The following is a 19,504-nucleotide window of genomic DNA, read 5'->3' on the forward strand; positions in this document are numbered from 1 at the left end:
CAGCCTACCTCAAGTGGAGGTTCACGGGGCAGGGCAAGTTGTTTTTGTACTAAACTTTCCCATGCTTTCCTCTGTCTTTCTATTCCATTTAAAATTTAATCATGTTTTCCCTATATATTGCCTCAGAGCTCACAATGTCAGTTTGAACAAACCTTTATTTTATTCCTTTTGATTGCTTTTTTCAGATCAAAGTCCCTTCCATACTGCTTCCAGAAAACTATGCAAAGTAAGGGGAAATTTGTCTGGGGCTGTTTTTATAGTTCGCAGTTTACACTTGGGTGATAAACAGTGTTGGTTTTTTATTATTATTTAGAAAAGGGAGAGAGAAAGGGAAGAGAGACACTTTTATCATAAGGGTGATATAAATTGGATTTTTTTCAATGGATTTTTAAAAGAAACAAATACAATTTGGAATGTTACAACACACACCAGATGATTCCAGAAGTTCTGGAATTATTATAGCAATTCCAAAAGAACCGCTATACAGTGGAACCTCGGTTGTTCAAAGTAATCCGTTCCAGAAGACCGTTTGACTTCTGAAACTTTCAACAACTGAGGCACAATTGCAGGTCAGCAAATTTCTTTTTTAAAATGGAGAAATGCACCTCAGAAGCTGTTCGACTTCCGAGGCACGTTCAAAAATGGAAGCATTCACTTCCGGGTTGTCGGCTTTCGAGTTCCAAATTGTTTGGCTTCCGAAGCGTTTGACAACCAAGGTTCCACTGTAACGAGTTATAGCATGAGTCACGTAACACCTTTACATATCTCAGCCTTTCTTAGCCTGGGGCCTTCCAGATGGTGGCTGAGGCTGATGGGAGTTGTAGTCCAAAACCACGTTGAGGAAGGAAAGTGTATCTTATAGTAAATATATCTTGCATTCTGAAATCATAAACATGTTCCTGGGTGCCACTAGAAAGTCTCTGCAGTCAGGTACTTCCTTTTTGCCATTCCTATCCTTGTTGCCCTAGTGGCTGCCATGCTTTCTTCTTGCTGGCTGGCTGTGTTGTCTAGGGCTTATCCACTTTTCCCTGTGCCTAGAAAGCATGAGTCACAAATGTTGGATCCTGAGCAAGAACCCGAAGGCTGAGAGGGAGGGTATGCCTGAGTTGATACTGATTTTTATATATTAGCAATTTTGTAGTAATGTAACATTTTTATAAATAACTGTACTTTGTAATAATTTGTTTAAGTCGTCTGTTGTTAGTTCAGTTTTTTGCACACCATTTGGAGATACCTTTAATATATTAAGTGGGGTAGAAATTAAATAATCAAATGAAATCAAACCAGCCTTCTGTTCCCTAAGCTAGCCTGCTGCCCTCGGGTTTGGCAGAGCCAGAGACATCTGTTCCATTGCTAGAACTGAAGCAAGAGTTAATTACCAGTCTGACCAGGTTCAGCACATGGACTGCAGGGAAGGCATCTTCTGTGACCCATCATAAATCAATGTGCACTTCCCTCTGTCAATATGAATTGCACAAGGGCACGATGGGGAACTCATAAAAGAAGGTCCTGTTTGTATGCAGCCTTAATGAGCAAATGCATTGCGAGGAGCTGAGCTCGCTCATTAAGATAGTTTGTGTTTGTTCTCATATGCTATCCTTCATTTCTTAAGCCCAGGGGTCAGCAAACATTTTCAGCAGGGGGCCGGTCCACTGTCCCTCAGACCTTGTGGGGGGGGGGGCAGACTATATTGTGGAAAAAAATATGAACAAATACCTATGCCCCACAAATACCCAGAGATGCTTTTTAAATAAAAGCACACATTCTACTCATGTAAAATAATACTGATTCCTGGACTGTCTGCAGGCTGGATTGAGAAGGCGATTGGGTCAGATCCAGCCCCCAGGCCTTAGTTTGCCTACCCATGCTTAAGCCCCATCAAACCCAATTCTTTGAAGGATTGCTTCTGCTTTTATGACTCATTCTAAAGGTCCATCCTACCAACTCCACTTTGATGATATTAGGTAGCATAATAGTCTTCCTTCTAGATCATGAATAAGCACATTAGCTCTGCCTTCAGCCTGAGCGGCTCTACCTTCCCAGTTATTAGAATGGGCTTGTCACTCCTTCTCATTAGCTTTGTGTCTGAATCAAGCACAGTTGGTGGCAACTTGCATAGCTCATGCTGAAAATATTATATTGATCCCTGGAACTCTATCTGCTGAAAGAAGCAACAGCATTTTCTGACTGAACGAGTATGTATCTATGTGGTGAGCTTTGTTTGTGACAGACACCTTCTGTTAACACTTTGATTGTAATAGCTTGCTGCAATTTTCTCATTGTCACACTATTGGTGGGGGGAACCAGACTGTTAAGTGGTCTTTCCTATCTCTTCTGTTTCATCATTCACATTTTCCTTGCTATCCAATATTCCACTGAAAATATTTACCAAGCCTTTGTGGTTGGGGTCCAAGGGATTGTGGTCTAGCAAAAAATGATGAATGTTTTGACACTGTTGCATCAGAAACATTGATGTGTTGCACATCTAACAATAGCTGTCAAGATGCTCAACACACAGTCCAACACACACTGACCATTACATTCAGAGGGACCCATGTAGGACTATTAAGTTGATTCCCAAGGTACTTTGGAGACTATAGGTCTGTGAGTTTCCTTGTGAATCAGAGTTGCCTAATAATTCTCGGCATCCTTAATCAACTACAGTTCCCAGGATTCTCTAAGAGAAGCCATGCCTGTTTAAAGAGACATGATACAAGTGCCATAGAAAAAAAGCGGGACATCCTGTTTTCTTGTGCAAGATTACAGTGGCCATTTTGAGTGCCATGGTCTCACACTGCACTCCCCCCCCCCCAAGCAGTTTTGCGGTGGCTGTGCTCTTGCGTGGTGCCAAAAAATGTGTTTTTGGGTGCCATGCAAGATCTCACCTCCCCCAAAAAGTGCAGGTCAGGTGACTCACCCAGAAGTGCCTCCTGAAAGATGTGAGTTCTGGTTTTGGGTTTCCAAAAGTTGGAAAGTATGATGATACTGCTTCCTGCGTGTAGTGCAGATGGAGACTTACCAAAATGCCCCGTGTTTTCTATAATTTGACTTCTTGTGTCAACAATCCTCTCTGTCACTCGCCCAAAGACAATACAGGAACAAAATGATTTATCAAGAGTAGATGCCTGGAGGAAGAAGAAGAAGAAGAAGAAGTAGTAGTGGTGGTTTGGATAATCAAGGACCACTAAGTGTCTGTGAGACTGGCATCTACCTCACTGAAGCTGGCGTTAGCATGATTTCATCGTTTCTGTAGTGAAACTTATATTCCTGAAAGGGAAATATCAAAACGATGATCAAAACGATGATAAAAACGATGATTAAAAGCTATCCCTTTCATCGTCTCTTTGTTTCTACTCCATTTTTATGAGGACTAGAGACTTGCTTAATGGATTCTCAAATGAGACTATAAAGTATATGGGAATGCATGAGCTATGTATTAACATGAACAAGTAATATGACCTTTCAAAGCATATATACTGGAGCCACTTTCTACTGGATCCTAACAAAATAAATTAAATCCAACTTTCTATTTTCAATTGACAGTCTGGAGATGGGATTGTAGAAATGTTAAAAGATCAGTCAGTGAAGTAAGAAAGTCACTTTTTCAAGCCCTGTGCTTCTTTTTCAAGGACGGTGTGGAAAGGGCTGCATGTCAGAAGGCAAATTGTGAAACACTGCAGAGTATAGGATTTTAGCACCAAGTATTTTGTTTACGTGAGTGAATGAATGTGGTGTCTCTCCATATGCATCTTGATATTATGAAGGGTACAGTACCTCCTTGCATGCCCTTTGTCTGGTCACTGTCTGTTAGCCTAGCCTACTTCACAGGGTTGTTGTAAAGAGAATCATATAAACGGGTTTCAACACTTTTTTTAAAAAAAGGCAAGATATAAATATGATAAATGAAAGCATTAAATAGTCATGAAGGAGATCTACCAGTACAGACAGGTGTTTACAGAAGAATCTTCCTAATCTTTTTTATCCCTATTAAAATAAAATAAAAAATCCAAGCTGAACAGTCATCTAAACTGGCAACAAAACAACTAACTAAATATTGTCTGAACTTATCCAGCCAAGGGAGCTTTCTACTTTCTTCTGGGAAAGGAAGAAAAGGCTTGCCTATCTGGTACACCAAATCACCCCATACTTCTTCATGACAAGGAAGCACAATCCAAGAAAATAGGAGTGGTTGTCCTGGAAGATGGGAATTAGTGAAGCTCATTGAAGCCGTGACAGCCTATCAGTTACTTAACTTTGGTACTGCAGCCTACTGGAACACAAATAAACTATGTCACACAGACATGAAATGATGCATACTGACTCTGCTTTTTTGTGTGTAGCTGTAGATAATAAAGTCATAATTCACCAGGAAGCCAATACCCCATTGCTGGATGGGCCAGGCAATCTTTATTGCAGACCAACCTTCACTTTTAAGAGTTATAAATCAGATACAGAATTTTACTCCTCTGAACCTCCTCCAAACAGAAAATCACCACCAACAGCCATTTGAAACTAACTAATCACACTGAAAGCAATGGTCTGAACAATGCAATGTTTTAATATACTGCAAATGTTTACAGTAGATGAAGCCTTGATTTGCTATCACAGTGAAATAGCTTTCTTTCCTTAAATGTCAATATCCTCAAGCTGGGAGAGTGGAAGATACCAAGTACACAAGGAAACATTTGGGTGCTGTATAATGATTAGCAAGGATGAAATATAGCTGCGTTTGCTTATATCATATCTTAGGCTACAGTCCTGTACTACCCATATACTTGGGAGAAAGCCCCATTAAAATAAATACCACTTACTTTTGAGTGAGGGAGTATGAATAGAAACCAGCCAACTGCATAAATGTAATATTCACATTCATTGCTCTGCTCACTTTTGTCACTGGCATATAGTCTTTGGTTGGCTGCCCAGAAGGGAAGGTGGTCATCTAGCTGAAAAGTTTTCCCAAACACGTGGTACTTGATCCATATTTTCTTTAACAGTAGGTGTTAGGCATTCAGACCTGCAACCTCCTGCTTGCAAATAATAGAATCACAAAATTGTAGGATGCAGGAAACTCAACTAAAGCATCCATGACAGATGGCCACCCAACCTCTGCCCAAAAACATCCAAGGAACCACCTCTTGTGGAAGTCTGTTTCACTGTTGAACAGCTCTTATTGTCAGAAAGTTCCTCCAGATGTTTAGTCGTAATCTCCTTTCTTGTAACCTGAATCTATTGGTTCATGTCCTACCTTCCAGAGCAGAAGAAAACAAGTTTGAGCCACCCTCCCACCCTCTATGTGACAGCCCTTTAAATATTTGAAGATGGCTGTTATATCTCCTCTTTACCAGGCTAAACATACCAAACTCCCTCAACCGTTCTTCATAAGGCTTGGTTTCCAGACCCTTGAGCATCATGGTCACCCTCCTCTGCACATAGTCCAGCTTGTCAATATCCTTCTTAAATTGTGGCACCCAGAACTGAGCACAGTACTCCAGATGTGGTCTGATCAATGCAGAACAGAGCAAGACTATGACTTCTCTTGATCGGGATACTACTCTTCTGTTGATGCAGCCTAGAATAGTATTAGCTTTTATGCGCTTCTTTTTTGCTGCTGCTGCCTCACACTGTTGACTCATGTTAAATCTGTGCATTTTTAAGACTCTTAGATCCTTTCCCCATGTACTAATAGCAATCCAGGTGTCCCTCATCTTGTATTTGTGCAGCTGGTTATTCCTCATTGGCTACCCCACCCAGTTTCATGTCTTCTACAAATGTGATGAGCACCGCCTCACCTTCAACAAAGTCATTTATAAAGATGGTGAACAACAATGGGCCAGGAGAGAACCCTGTGGCACCTCACTTGTCACCTGTCACCCCCTACCCACCAGTGTGATGAGAATCTGTTAGTGAGCACTCTTTGAATTTGCTCAGTCAATCATCTACAAGTCCTCCGCTTGACCACTGAGCTATGGCCCCTCTCTGATTTAATTTCAAATGAGACCACACCATTTGAAAATGTGGCCCACAAAACTGTAGCAATGCATGTTTTCCTCATCTTTTAAGTTAATGCAGTTTGGAAAAGGGCAAGCCAGCATGTTGACTTGCTATAACTCCTCACTCAATGGCTCCTCACAAATGCCACCCAGAGCCTGCTAGAAGCATACCTGGTAGAAGTGCTTTAGCTGTCCCCATTTTCTCCTGATGAGTTAATTAATCTCAGCTTTAATTACCAAATCATCTTTGCCAAATGGGTAATCAGCCTCTGCAGCTGGCTTAATGTCATCTCTTAGAGAAACGGCAGCAGATGAGCCGATCTGACTGCATTTTACAGCCTAGTCTGACTTGAGGTATTTGTGTTGAAATATATTCATTTGCTTCCATGTTCATTTAACATAGAAAGAGATGCCACCCCAAACATAACAAGTCGCTCCTGGTTGCAACTTAACTCTCTACATTGTTTATCATTCTGTTAAAATTTTATCCTTGCAAGGCCTAACTCAAACTTATGTACATTTAACTTGTACGCATTGTTTTACACATTTGGCAAAAAATAAAACAAAAAGCATTAAAAAGGGGGTGGAAAGTGAGCAGGTGTCAGAAGCAGTAACCAAGAGCAGGTCAGCAATAAATCATATGATGTCAGTGAAGTTATCTCTTTATTCAAGGAAACAAAGTCAGCTCAGGAGGCCAAGCCTAGTGAACACAGCAACTCATCCCGGTAGATCTTGCCCTTATGAGGCAGTTGTGGGGACTGAAGGTCCCCTCCTATCCACAGTTCCCTAAGTTAGGGTTGCCATATTTCAAAACCAGGACACCCCAAAAGTTTTTTATAGGAGCACCCCAAAGTTTTTGAGTGTGAATTTTTCATTGACTTGTCTAAGATCCAGGACAAAGCGTCACCTTTCAAATTCTCCCCTTCTGAGACTTCGTTGCCATATCTGTCTCTGCTCCAACCTCTTCACACCGCTTCTGGTTCTGGGAGACCAGAAGGTAGATGAGAACCCTTGCTTCTTCTCCAGCCTGGTTTCTTCATCGCTGCCTCTTGGCCCCCCTTCTCTCTAGCCTCTCTTATCATATACGCACAGTGGGCGCAAATACACATCACAACAGTCTCCTAGTATACAGGTCTTCCCTTCTTCCAAACACCGTCCATCATAATGATAGGCAGTTTGCCACTTAGCTTTAATCACTGAGATCTCCTGCTTGCAGAAGCAGTTAAGGTGCCTCTCTGAGATGTCACTCATAAGAATAAGTTTCTGGCTGAAAAACGTGAGAGTTGACAGGAGAGAGAAATCCTTGTTACTTCCCAGAGACCTGAATGTATTCATAAAGCAGTTTTGGGACACTGTGTTTGCCACAGTGGATGCTCTATTTAAATCAATTCAATACATAAATAACTCTTCAAATAAAGGCTCCTGCACTTCCTCTCTGCAAGAGATTGTGTTTGGCACCGGCCTAGTCATGTCTCACACTTAATGTACTGTGCTTCTCAGAGCAAGTAGCAAAACTAAATTATTTCGTCTGTGTGGGGCACTCGAAGGAAGCAAACTGCAGCAGCCTGTAATCAAAGCTGAAGGGTGGGGAGGCAAGAAAAATAATTCCAGGAAATAAAACAAATGCAGAAGGGGAGAAAATAGATTTGGAAATATGAGAAGTGGGGGCAGGCGGGGGAAACAGCTCCAGCTGAGTGTTTTTTGGACTGGAAGAAAACACAGTTCTTTGATTCAAAGCACATTTTGCCAACAAAGAGCTGCGGATTTTGGAAAAGCTGTCATTTATTTATGAGCAAGACATGACTAAGAGAAAGGAACTGCAGATTTGGAGTGCAAAGACTTTTTTTTTATTGTTGCAAACCATTGTGAAAGGAAATGGGTTTCAACCGTTTCCCTACTTCCTCCGTTATCTCTTAATACTATAGATGTTGGGTGGGATCCAGCTAGCTCGTGCCATCAGCTCAAGGATTTCCACTTACTTGGTGGAACTTTCTCCCTTTCTCTTCTCCCCACAAGCGCTGACTCTGCAGTCCCCCCAAATTTCTCTGGAGGGTTGGGGGAACCCACCCCTCAAAACCGACTTAGAGGGAAAGGAGGTGGGGTACAGTTCAATTACACCAGTGGGAATCCTTACATTGATGGAACACCCTGTGCTTCAAAGTAGCAGAGGTCCGTATAGTTAAAGCTATGGTTTTCCCAGTAGTGATGTATGGAAGTGAGAGCTGGATCATAAAGAAGGCTGATCGCCAAAGAATTGATACATTTGAATTATGGTGCTGGAGGAGACTCTTGAGAGTCCCATGGACTGCAAGAAGATCAAACCAATCCATTCTGAAGGAAATAAGCCCTGAGTGCTCTCTGGAAGGACAGATCCTGAAGCTGAGGCTCCAATACTTTGGCCACCTCATGAGAAGAGAAGACTCCCTGGAAAAGACCCTGATGTTGGGAAAGATGGAGGGCACAAGGAGAAGGGGACAACAGAGGACGAGATGGTTGGATAGTGTTCCCGAAGCTACTAACATGAGTTTGACCAAACTGCGGGAGGCAGTGGAAGACAGGAGTGTCTGGCGTGCTCTGGTCCATGGGGTCACGAAGAGTCGGACACGACTAAACGACTAAACAACAACAACAACAACAACAACAACAACATATATTGAACCCATGAGGGTTGTCCCTGACCACCATTTATTACATTTAAATGCCGCATTTTCCTCCAAGGAGCTCAAGATGGTGTACATGGTTTGCTCCTCCCTCATTTTACCCTGACAACAACCCTGTGAGGTAGTTTAGGCTGAGAGATGGCAACTGGCCTAAAGTCAACCTGGCTGAGGGGGAATTCGAACTCTAGTCTACCAGGTCATAGTCCAATACTAGCACTCCCAAGATTCTTTGGTGGGCATCCTGTATTTTAATATGGTGTGTCTGCAGCCTAAATCAGCTAACACCATGTCACATACTACAAATCCCAGTCAACTATCAGTTGACCATGAAGAAACTGATTTGGGGGATTTCACATGCCTTTCTTCCGAGTAGGCAATAACTAGAAACCTGCAGGAATCAAAAGCCTTGTTCAAGGACCAGAAAGCAGAATCATGAAGAAAATATTTGAAAGTGTGTTTATATATATAATGTTCCACCAAGAAAATGATATATTAAAAAATGCACTCCATGCCTAATTGCAGGTCAGCCTCTTTTAACCTACTCTTAATTGATTTCCTGGCAGTATCGTAGTTTATGGTTCTCGGTTCATGTATAACCAACCCACAGCTAGACATTGATTCACAGCTCCTCATCCAATTATTTTCTTTGTTTTTGCTGTTCCGAGCAATATTCAGAGCATTTTCTTAACTGCTCAAGTAACATCATTAAAAATGAAAATGCTTACAACCCCAAAAGCTGGGTCTGTTCTCCTGGGTTGTTGCCATACAGATGAATGGGTTGAACTTTGTAGATTAGAGTGGGGTTGATTCTCAAAGTGGGCATCACTATAGGCAGAGCAACATGGTATGTAGGCTGTGTTCATACCATATACTGTAGCCAGTGCTTTTTTTCTAGGAAAAATGGTGGCGGAACTCACTGCCTCAGTCGCCAACCCAGATGCTGCTACTGCCATCTTGAAACCAAAATTAAGTGACAAGATGCTGGGCTCGCCACTTGCCACTTCCCATGCACTCAGGCCACTTTAGCCACAATCCTGCTTGGCGATTTCCTTTGCTGGGTGAACAGACTTCTTGTACAAAACAGGGCAAAAGAGCTGCCGGAATTGCACTCTGGTGCGTTGCGGCAGGGGAGAAAAAGCCCTGCATATATTTAAAGCACATTTAAAACACATGACTTCCCCAAAAGAATCCTGGGAACTGTAGTTCCTTGGTGCTGAATAAGATATAATCTTTGCTCCTATCCCTTTTCTTTGTGAGTTCCATAAACTCTCCGTTAATCTCACTTTCTATAAATTTCTGTGATGTAAGGGTCATTTTATCTTTAGAGCAGCGTGTTTTGATGCATCAATGATTATTTGCTGCCAGCATTATTGTTATTATTTAATAAAATTCCTACACTGCTTGATTGCAAAACAACAACAACCCTCAAAGCAGGTTACACAAAGATAAAACAAGAAAACCAAGAAAAAAACTACAGCAATACTTTAAAAGTTAAAATACTAAAACAGATTTTAAAATTACCTCAAATTTCTAATCATCTGGGCAGACTTGTCTAAACAAGAATGTCTTTAGCAGGTGCCAAAAAGAGGTTCCAACTTGATCTCAAGAGGCAGGAAGTTCCAAAGTGTAAGTGCTGCCATAGTAAATGATGGACTTCTTACAAATTCGGAATGGGCATTACGCATCAATTGTAGTAGTGCCAATTCCACTGATCAAAGCCATTGAATGGGCACATGTGGGGTAAAGGTGATACTGTAGGTAAACTGGTCCCAAGCTGTTGAGGGCTTTATATGCTAATAGTAACACCTTGAACCCAGCCCAGTAGCAAATTGGCAACTAGTGCAGATCTCTGAGCACAGGTGTCATATGCGGACAAGGCCTCGCCCCTGTCAGCAATCAAGCTGCAGCATTCTGCGCTAACTGCAGCTTCCAGATCATTTCACATAGTACATTTACATGCCATTGTACCTTACTGTCGAGAGCCAGTGTGGTGTAGTGGTTAAGAGCGGTAGATCCGTAATCTGGTGAACCAGGTTTGTGTCTCCGCTCTTCCACATGCAGCTGCTGGGTGACCTTGGGCTAGTCACACTTCTCTGAAGTCTCTCAACCTCACTCACTTCACAGAGTGTTTGTTATGGGGGAGGAAGGGAAAGGAGAATGTGAACCACTTTGAGACTAGGGTAGTGATAAAGCAGGATATCAAATCCAAACTACTCCTCCTCCCCCTCCCCCTCCCCCCCTCCCCCCCTCCCCCTCCCCTCCTCCTCCTCCTCCTCCTCCTCCTCCTCCTCCTCCTCCTCCTTCTTCTTCTTCTTCTTCTTCTTCTTCTTCTTCTTCTTCTTCTTCTTCTTCTTCTTCTTCTTCTTCTTCTTCTTCTTCTTCGTAGCATGCATGTTTTCCTTCCCTTGCAATAAACCAATCTTTCCCTAGCTCTCGGTGTGAGTTGTTCTTTACTGGGTATAAGGGTTAGAATAAACACACATTTAAAACAATGCACGCTTGCTTCTTACTAAGGTCCTCACACGGATTGGACATGTATGAAGGTTCACACATACACGCATAACAAGTGGGTGGATAAGATTAAACATCTTGCGTAAGGCAATTCAGTGAGCTCACAGCTGACCTACTTTTTGAAGTAGCGACTGGGACTGCTGAAGGATCAAAACGAAACAGTGCTTTTAAAAACATCCCCAAAACAACCCACCTATCCCAAAACTACAAAAGCTATTGCGGAGGATGAGATATAACCAGCTCATTCCAGGATCTGCTGGAAGCGACACAGCGAGGTGTCGGAGACGTTTCTCATTGTGTAACACATTAATTAATTTAATTAATTAACTAAAGCAAACTTTCCAAAGCTGCCCGCAGTTGGCAGACTGAGCTGCATTCAGCAACCATTTGCTCCCTGTTAACGTAACGCTCCCAGAGGGCACCGTCTGCGATTTATCCGATGCCTTTGAAGCGACAGTACCCATTGATTAACCATTAAGCACTGCAGTAAAAACTGCTCTCTGTGTGTCGTGCAATGGAGCAGCCGATGTAACACAGCAATTAGAGGGTAGGGTAGTACATGGCTGCTATTAGGGATGGATGGATCTGTCAATTTTGGTTCCTCTCAGTTTAGTCATTTTTCCAACGCGAAGTTTGGCTCGCTGCATTTCTGCGTCAGTTTGCTCTTTCTTTTCACCGGGAAGAAAAAATAAATTCTCATAAAAGTTTGTCAGCATTTTAGTGCATAATACGTATTTGTGTGTATGCAATGGTGCCTAATATACACCTGTCTACCCTTATAGAATGCCTTTTTGCAAGTTGTTTTCACAAATATACACATTTTCTGCACACTTCTCTAAATATACATACTTTTGTGCTCTCTTGCTGGCCAGGAAACTGCAGTGCAAAATGTGAATTTCAAAGGATAGCTGTGTTTTGGTTCCCTTGTTGTTCTGCAAAGGGCAAGTTAGTAAGCAAACCAAACTGAATTTCTCTCTTACCCTCCCCCCTCCCAGTACTGTTCTGTAGGAATATAGGGAGATGCCTTATGGTGGGCCAAATCATTGGTCCATCTCCCTCTGCATTAATCTTTTCCTTCAAAATTTTAGGACAGGCTTCATATGACAGCTTCACCATTTCCTGCATTGGGTACAAATATTTTATTTTCCATAGAAACAGGACTCCATTTTTGCACCTACACACAACACATTTAATTGTTTTCCAAGGCATGGAGGAGAGGAAAAAGGGAAAGCAGGACATTCTGGGATCCAATCAGAAACCAGTACAGCTACTGTACTTTCAGGACTTTCCCTGGAAAATCAGGACGATTGGACACTCGGGTCTGCTAATGGTCTAGCTTAGTATATAGTAACACCAGCTTCATGTGTTCAGCGTACATGCCACACATTTAAAGTGTATTTGAAATACATGGTTTCTCCCCCCACCCCAAGAATCATAGGAACTGTAGTTTGTTGGTGCTGGGAATTGTTCTCCATGTTTGGGTAAACTAGAATTCCCACAATTCTTTGTGGGAACCCATGTGCTTTAAATGTATGGTGTGTCCGCACCCAGCTCTTTGGAAGAATGCAGAGAAAGTGAAGTGAACACTGTGGTTTAGCTCTGTAATACACCAGCCCATTTTATGTAGGCATGTTTTTATCTAGAGAGGCAGTACTGTAAAAGTGGTGTAAACACGTCAAATCCATCTCTAAAGCTTTCTAAACCAAAAGGTGTTTTTCCCCTGAATGCAAAGAGTCATGAGGCTGTTTTCACTCTCTCTCTCTCTGCCTTAGCTCCAAGAGTCCCTAGAACAGTTAGGAATATCTGTAAGGCGGCAGATGAATTTTGAACAAATATTCTCTGAGCTGTCAACAAGATTTCAGCATCTGAATGTCGATTTCATTCTGATCCAACATTACAGTCAAAGACGGCAATTCCATCGCTGTGAAGTAGTTATGTCTCCCTGATTACCATCTGCGGCAGACACAATTTCAAATCATCCCCATTCTTTTATATTATCTTTGCTGAAAAGGAGAAGTCTTTGTTAATCTTACATTACAGTTGGCAGTAGAATGATCACAAAGGGAAGCAATCTGAATGGAGACAGGGCAGCAGCAAATTGTGGCACTCATAAGCACAATATCCCATGTTACAAAAGAATAGTCCCAATATGTTAATGACTTTTATAGGTATTGATGCGGTTCTATAGGTTCTGATGGGGTTCAGAGTCACAAGTCAATGCCCTAATCCAGAAATTAGGCTTCTCTAGTCCTGGCAATGGTGAGGGCCGTTCCATGCATACTACTTGTATGAGCATCTCTCAAGAGGAAACTTGTCCCTTTCCCCTGAGGAATGAACTGCCTCGCTGTTTAGAGAAAACGAACTCCAGACATTCTGATATTTAACCTGCACCTCCCATGAGCTCTAGCTTCAGTCAAGTATTTAAAATACTGCCTCTAAGTTACCTCAGCAGTTGCTTCCTTGTTAAGAAAATGCATGAATGCATGATTAAAATATATCACTGAGGCTTGCTGATTCTCTGTGAAAAATAAACCAGCTGATGAGAGATTCTCAGACACGCTTACTTATCAAAACAAAATAGGATTAGAATTTGCAATTAACTGAAAGGTTTGAGTGCAGGCGTTTGGTAAGACTCCTGTGTAGGTGTGAGAAATGGTAACCTAGATAAAATTACAGAACCAGCACCAGCTGCCAAATAACACGTTCCTCACACCCGGTTTGTAGTGTTGACTGCAATTTCAAAACTGCACTGATCCTTTGGGTTTCTCAGAATTCCTGAACAATGCCAGATACAAAGCTGTTGGCTTGAGAGCTAGATCACAGGATGCAGTGATATTGTGATGTTACAATATCGTTTGTATGAACACCTCAGAGAGAATGTGTGGTGGTACAAATGTAACTGTTCTTTTTAACAAAATTGAGAAAACAACAATTGGGGGGCGTTTATTTTGTTATTATGCATTACTTTATTATTACATTTGTGCTGCAATTTTCTTCCAGAAAGCTTGGGGTTAACGAGAAGCAAGAAGTGCAGAGCAAGACTTTTCAAGGCCAATGACAGGCTTGTATAGTGATATATTATTTTTGGCCTAAAGTTGCTATTCACATCACTTTTGCATTGGCAAAAAAAACCTTGCAGAGGTTCAGGAACTTTTAAATCGTATTCCTGAAGTATGGGGATTAATAGCAGGATAGCAAAAGTGGACTTGGTGAGCCCTTGTGGTTGCTAACAGACTTACACTTCAAGCCTTGAAGGATAAATATCCACCATCTATTATGCAATACTCTGAGAGGCACACTGCTCTTTCTACATTCTAACATATTTCAGATGGATGTCAGTTTCACGTGGATACGTAGGTTTATATTAAATTCAGTGTTTAGCTTAAGATGCATTTATTGATGGCTACCGTATCCATGCTGTGACCTGATTGGATGTGTGAGAGAGTGTGTTTGGTTACTATTAACATTATTAATAAATTATTGTTTCATTTTAAAAATTCAAATTATTATTTTATTTCTTCAATTATTCCCCCGTCTGTTTTTGTTAAAGTTTAAAATGACAATTAATTTTTAAAAAGACCAATGACAGGAAAGTTTGTTCCCCTTTTACGAGATACAAAATACTGTACGTGGAGGGAGGGGAGAAGATATTAAGTGTGAAGAAGGAAAATAAACAGCACATTTGCGTGCTGGAGTGAAGGCAATGCCACCTCCATTCACAGTTGTTAGTAGCAGGTTGTGTGTAAAAACTGGTGGGCCTTGACGTAAACTAAGATGCAAGTGTAAATTTATCCGAACCTCTGTGACGAACACACTGTAGTATGCTTGTATCGGGGGGCAGAGTAGTAAGACGGCCGTGCCTTGGTTACCACCTTCAGAGCATCCTGCCCCTAGACTGTGAAGTTTATTTCCCATCCGAACTGACCAGTTCAGTTCCCACACTGAAGCTGAACTATTTGTCAGCATTGGCTTGTTCATACATATATTCACCCCAGGGGCACCCTGTTCTGTTTCGCTGCCTGAGGCAAAACACCACCACTGAAGCCTTGCTTACTGGAGTTGAGCAGCAGCGACTTCTTCCAGCAAGATCTCCTAGAGATCTCATGAGATCTTGCTGGAAGAAACAGCCACCATGCAATCCCAGTGGCTGCAGAGGTGAGCGGGGCAAAACTTCACAAGATTCCACTGCCTGAGGCTGCTATTTCAGATTACCTGATGGGCAGGCCAGCTCTGTTTCACTCTCTGAAGTGTGAGTGTGTCTGAATATTCCCTGTTAGCATAGCAGTTCAGAAAATAACTGTGGGGTGGAGGCTTACAAACTACAGCGTCAGACTGTTTGTTGTTTACCATTTGTGAATAAGGTCGACTCATTTTGTTCTCAGGTTTGTCCTACAGAAAGGCAGCATGTGCCAGAGATCTATCTATGAAGATTGTTGACAATAAGCCTTATGGCAATCTTAGCAGCTCTTTGCTACATTTCTTTGATATATTAAACTGCAGGTGGCTTATGCAGTTAGGCAGCCCGGCTGCTGCAAACGGTCATTAGCAGAGCTGCAAAGATTTAAATCCAAACAACCTGTACAATGACAACATATTTTTTTTATTTCCGCAGACATCACACTTCCCGTATATGTGCATCCTCTCCATCTCTTGAAATCAAGGCTGTTAAAAAAAAACCCAACCACATTCTACATTCTCTAGCAGGATATAACTCAAGAAGCCGTGCACTGATTTTACAGGTAGGTCAGTTATGTAACAGGTACATTTGAGTTCGGGGGAAAGATAATAATCTTAGCATGCCTATTTTGCTTTCCCCATCACTTTGGGCTTCAAAACTCCAAGTTCCTGCTTTCCTGTCCCCTTCTTCTTTGATTGTCATCTCTGTGGTTTACAGAGGCAGGTGGAATCCCTTCAAGGCCAAATAAATGAAACAAGCAAAATGGGGTTGGCAGATTTTTTATTTATTTCTCTTTTTTTTTACTTCTCAAGGCAAACAGGAATGTAGTGTCCCCTCAAACCCTACAGCCTCTGCCTTATAGGTCACCCACGTCCCACTTTAGGACATAGCAAATCCGAGATTATAAGGCATTATTTCTCAGTGTGCAATTCTTCCGCTCCAGAGACATTGCCCACCCAACTTGCCACAGTGTCCCCATAGCTATCTGTGCCACTCCACATAATAGTGAATCTACTCCTTTAATGGATATGGTTTTTTTAAAAAAAGCTGGAGTCATTTTACAGAAACGTGTTAAGAGCATCCCTGCTGGATCAAGCAAAAAAGCCCATCTAGCCCATGGGAAGAATTTGTTTCCATAGGGGAAGCAAATTCCATTATATGGGATGTTGCTATTGGAACGACGTATAAAAGCCTCCCACAAACATTTGTGTGTCAAGGTCCCCAAGCCACCCCAAATAACTCACATAACACAGAGAATTTTTGTTTAAGGTTTTTGGCATAATTTTGGCCACAACTTTATTAAAATACAAAAAATGTGAGTGGTTGCTTAGGCATTGGTTGCGACTATCTGCCCCCCAGTGGGGGACAGACTGACATTTCGCAAGCCTGCGAAAGTCAGAAAAGGGGAATACATTTGGGGGTAGCGACGGAGCAGGGAATCTGCCCTCAGCCCTCCCCAAATGCAACCAGGAGCTCTTGCAATGGCCCTAGCCCCCTTGACAGGGTTCAGACAAAAGCAATAGTGAGCCCCTGTATTCCTTTAACAGAATCCCTTGCAGCAGCAGCATTAGAGGGGCAGGCACAGCCAATCCATGCCCCTCAACCAACCAAACCATAAACCAATGCCTAACCACAACCTTACAAGTTGTGACAATTTGCTACGCAGTAGGCAAAAACCAAATGGCCCCAGCCAATCAGCCAGATGGACAAAATTCCTACTGGGCCCCTGCCCCAAGAGCAGATGACCCCATGACAGGCATAGCAAGATCAAAGTGAACAACCCTAAATATAGGGGGGGGGGCGGGTAATCCGATCCACGGAGCGAAAAGAGGAAGCTCTACGCCTCGTGTAGGGAGTTTTAACATTTCTGGCTGTCAATCATCAAATTGCAACATTAACATCTTCCCAACAACAAGGGAAGCCCAATCACAACAGTGGCCACTGATCAATTCACCCGCCCCACAACTTTGGAGCGTCCTGTCAGCCCCCACTGCAACACGTGCTCTTCATGAAGGAGAACACACTTTGTCTGATATGAGCAAGCTTCCCTTTGTTGTATCTTCATCAGTATCTACATTATCAGCAGTCTGAACAAAGATAGACTAGATGTTTGGGCAAACTGCATGCTGGGAAGCCATTTCGTACAGGTGAAGTCACCTTACACTGAGTCAGGCCATTGGCTGATGTAGCCCAGTGTTGTCCACTTAAACAGAGCCTCCTCAAGAGTCTTTTCCGGCTCTGCTAAAGTTTACTTTTAAGCACAGTTTAAGATTTATTTGGGTCTCAATAAATTGGGGGGGGGGGGTAGCAGAATTGCTGTAAGTGGTTTGTGTGCATATTATGGTACCTGCAGATCTCAGTGCCTCTCCTTCCTGGCAGAACTCCTGGCTGCCGCTGTAATGTGAATACACTGAATTACTGATAATGCTTAGATGCTCGTTCTAGCAGCATTTCCCATTGTTCTCTCTGTTGAATCGCTGGTAATCAGCTTGCTGGAGCTTTCTAGCAGAGGACAAATAGAATGACTCTTGACAACAACAGATGGCAGTAAATGAAAATACAGGATGAGTGGCACTGACGTGTTTGTTTATTAGTTGCAAGTTTGGATATTGAGAATTATTTTTGAGTAAAACATTTCCTTTGAGAAGCTGCTTTTTAGAGCTGTTATGTTTTGGGTTTAACACATTTTATGTTACAAGGCGCGTTCTAACCAATCGTATAATGGTGCTGCGGTGCGGTCTTGGGCCTCTGGCAGCCGGCAGGAGATCATCAATCCCACCTTCGTCGCCAATGTTAAATGTTCGGAAAAAGTCAGAAGCCCAGGCAGTATAGGTTCCTCAACTACGTTTTTTAACATTTGTCAGTGACAACAGCTCACTCATAGGAAAACAAGAACCGAACTGACTGGACAACACAATAATAAAGCCGAGCGTGAACTGACCGTTGACAGTTGAAAGTGCATGCGCTTACTTGCCATTAGAAGATTCGTCTACCAGTGCTTATACGATTGGTTAGAACGCGCCTTGTAACATAAAATGTGTTAAACCCCAATACATAACACTCCTCCCCCCAACTTCCTAACAAAAGGAACAAACATAGCCATCTCCCCCCGCCCCCCAAAAAATGTAGTCCCGCCTGCCACAAGGTCTGAGGGACAGTGGACCGGCCCCCTTCTGAAAAGGTTTGCTGACCCCTGATTTTATGCTTTCTTAATGGAAATCTCATACTCCTTACACCTGAATTTTCTATAGGCTAAATACTCTCCTATCTTACCTTTTTAACATAAGTTTCCCAAGACTTTTTTTTACAGCTTTGAAAAATACAAAGTGTGCTTGAATTCCGTTTTTTCTGCCCCCAACCATTACACTACTAGGAACAGTTTGTGCTGGTTTGTGGGAAGAACATTGTCATATAATATCACAACATTTCATATCACACCTTCTTTTCTTTTTTTCAGGAAAGAAAGGATTGCCCCAGCATGAAGTGTTTATCATTTGAGACTCGGGCAGTTTTCACAATGGGTATCCATGCCTCTGAAAACTGATAGATGTATCAAGTCTTGTTAAGCTCATTCATGGCTTATCATTGCAGAAAATGAGAAGCAACTGAAAGAAAATGTCATGGTGTCATAGGCATGCACAAGAGGTGTGCCCAGGCATACCCTAATGTTTATAAAAATGGGGAGAAAGGGAAGCAAACAGAGAAAGAGGCAGAATTTTTTTTTTTAAAGGCCAGAATGGAACTTTGTCATTTCTCTCCTTCCTTTCTTCCTTCATTGAAATAAATGAATGAATAAATCCCTGGGTGCACAGAGTACAACTACATAGCTTCTATAAGAGTAGCAACCAAATGGCAACCTTCCTAGTATGAGTTTATTTTAACAAACCCCAAAAGCTTAATATTACCTATTACATTATTTTTTATTCCCCCTCTTCACCTGCCTTTAAGGCCAGTTATTCATAGAACATTTTGAAGTCTAACTAGGAAAGGACTTCATAACAATAGGTGGAGATACTCAAGCCCATCTTTAGAACTATAAATACACAGAGGCCTTATTATTCATTAATTGCCAGATATTCTCCTATTACAGTTCTTGACCACATGGTTTATCTGTCAGACTACCTAATGGAAGCATATTTTTGTGTTGAACTAAAGGTGAATGCACA

The 19,504-nt window shown here is 42.1% G+C and overlaps 1 long non-coding RNA gene across 1 annotated transcript; it reads left to right on the forward strand.

The window, feature by feature from the left end:
* Window positions 1-505: 505 nt before the first annotated feature.
* Window positions 506-19,066, forward strand: LOC308458913. The gene is made up of 3 exons (XR_013977773.1): window positions 506-569; window positions 15,774-15,900; window positions 18,796-19,066. It is a non-coding gene; the product is annotated as an uncharacterized lncRNA (long non-coding RNA).
* Window positions 19,067-19,504: the final 438 nt, after the last annotated feature.

Source organism: Podarcis pityusensis (assembly GCF_964106645.2).
Source record: "Podarcis pityusensis genome assembly, chromosome: 11".
NCBI classification, from domain to species: domain Eukaryota; kingdom Metazoa; phylum Chordata; class Lepidosauria; order Squamata; family Lacertidae; genus Podarcis; species Podarcis pityusensis.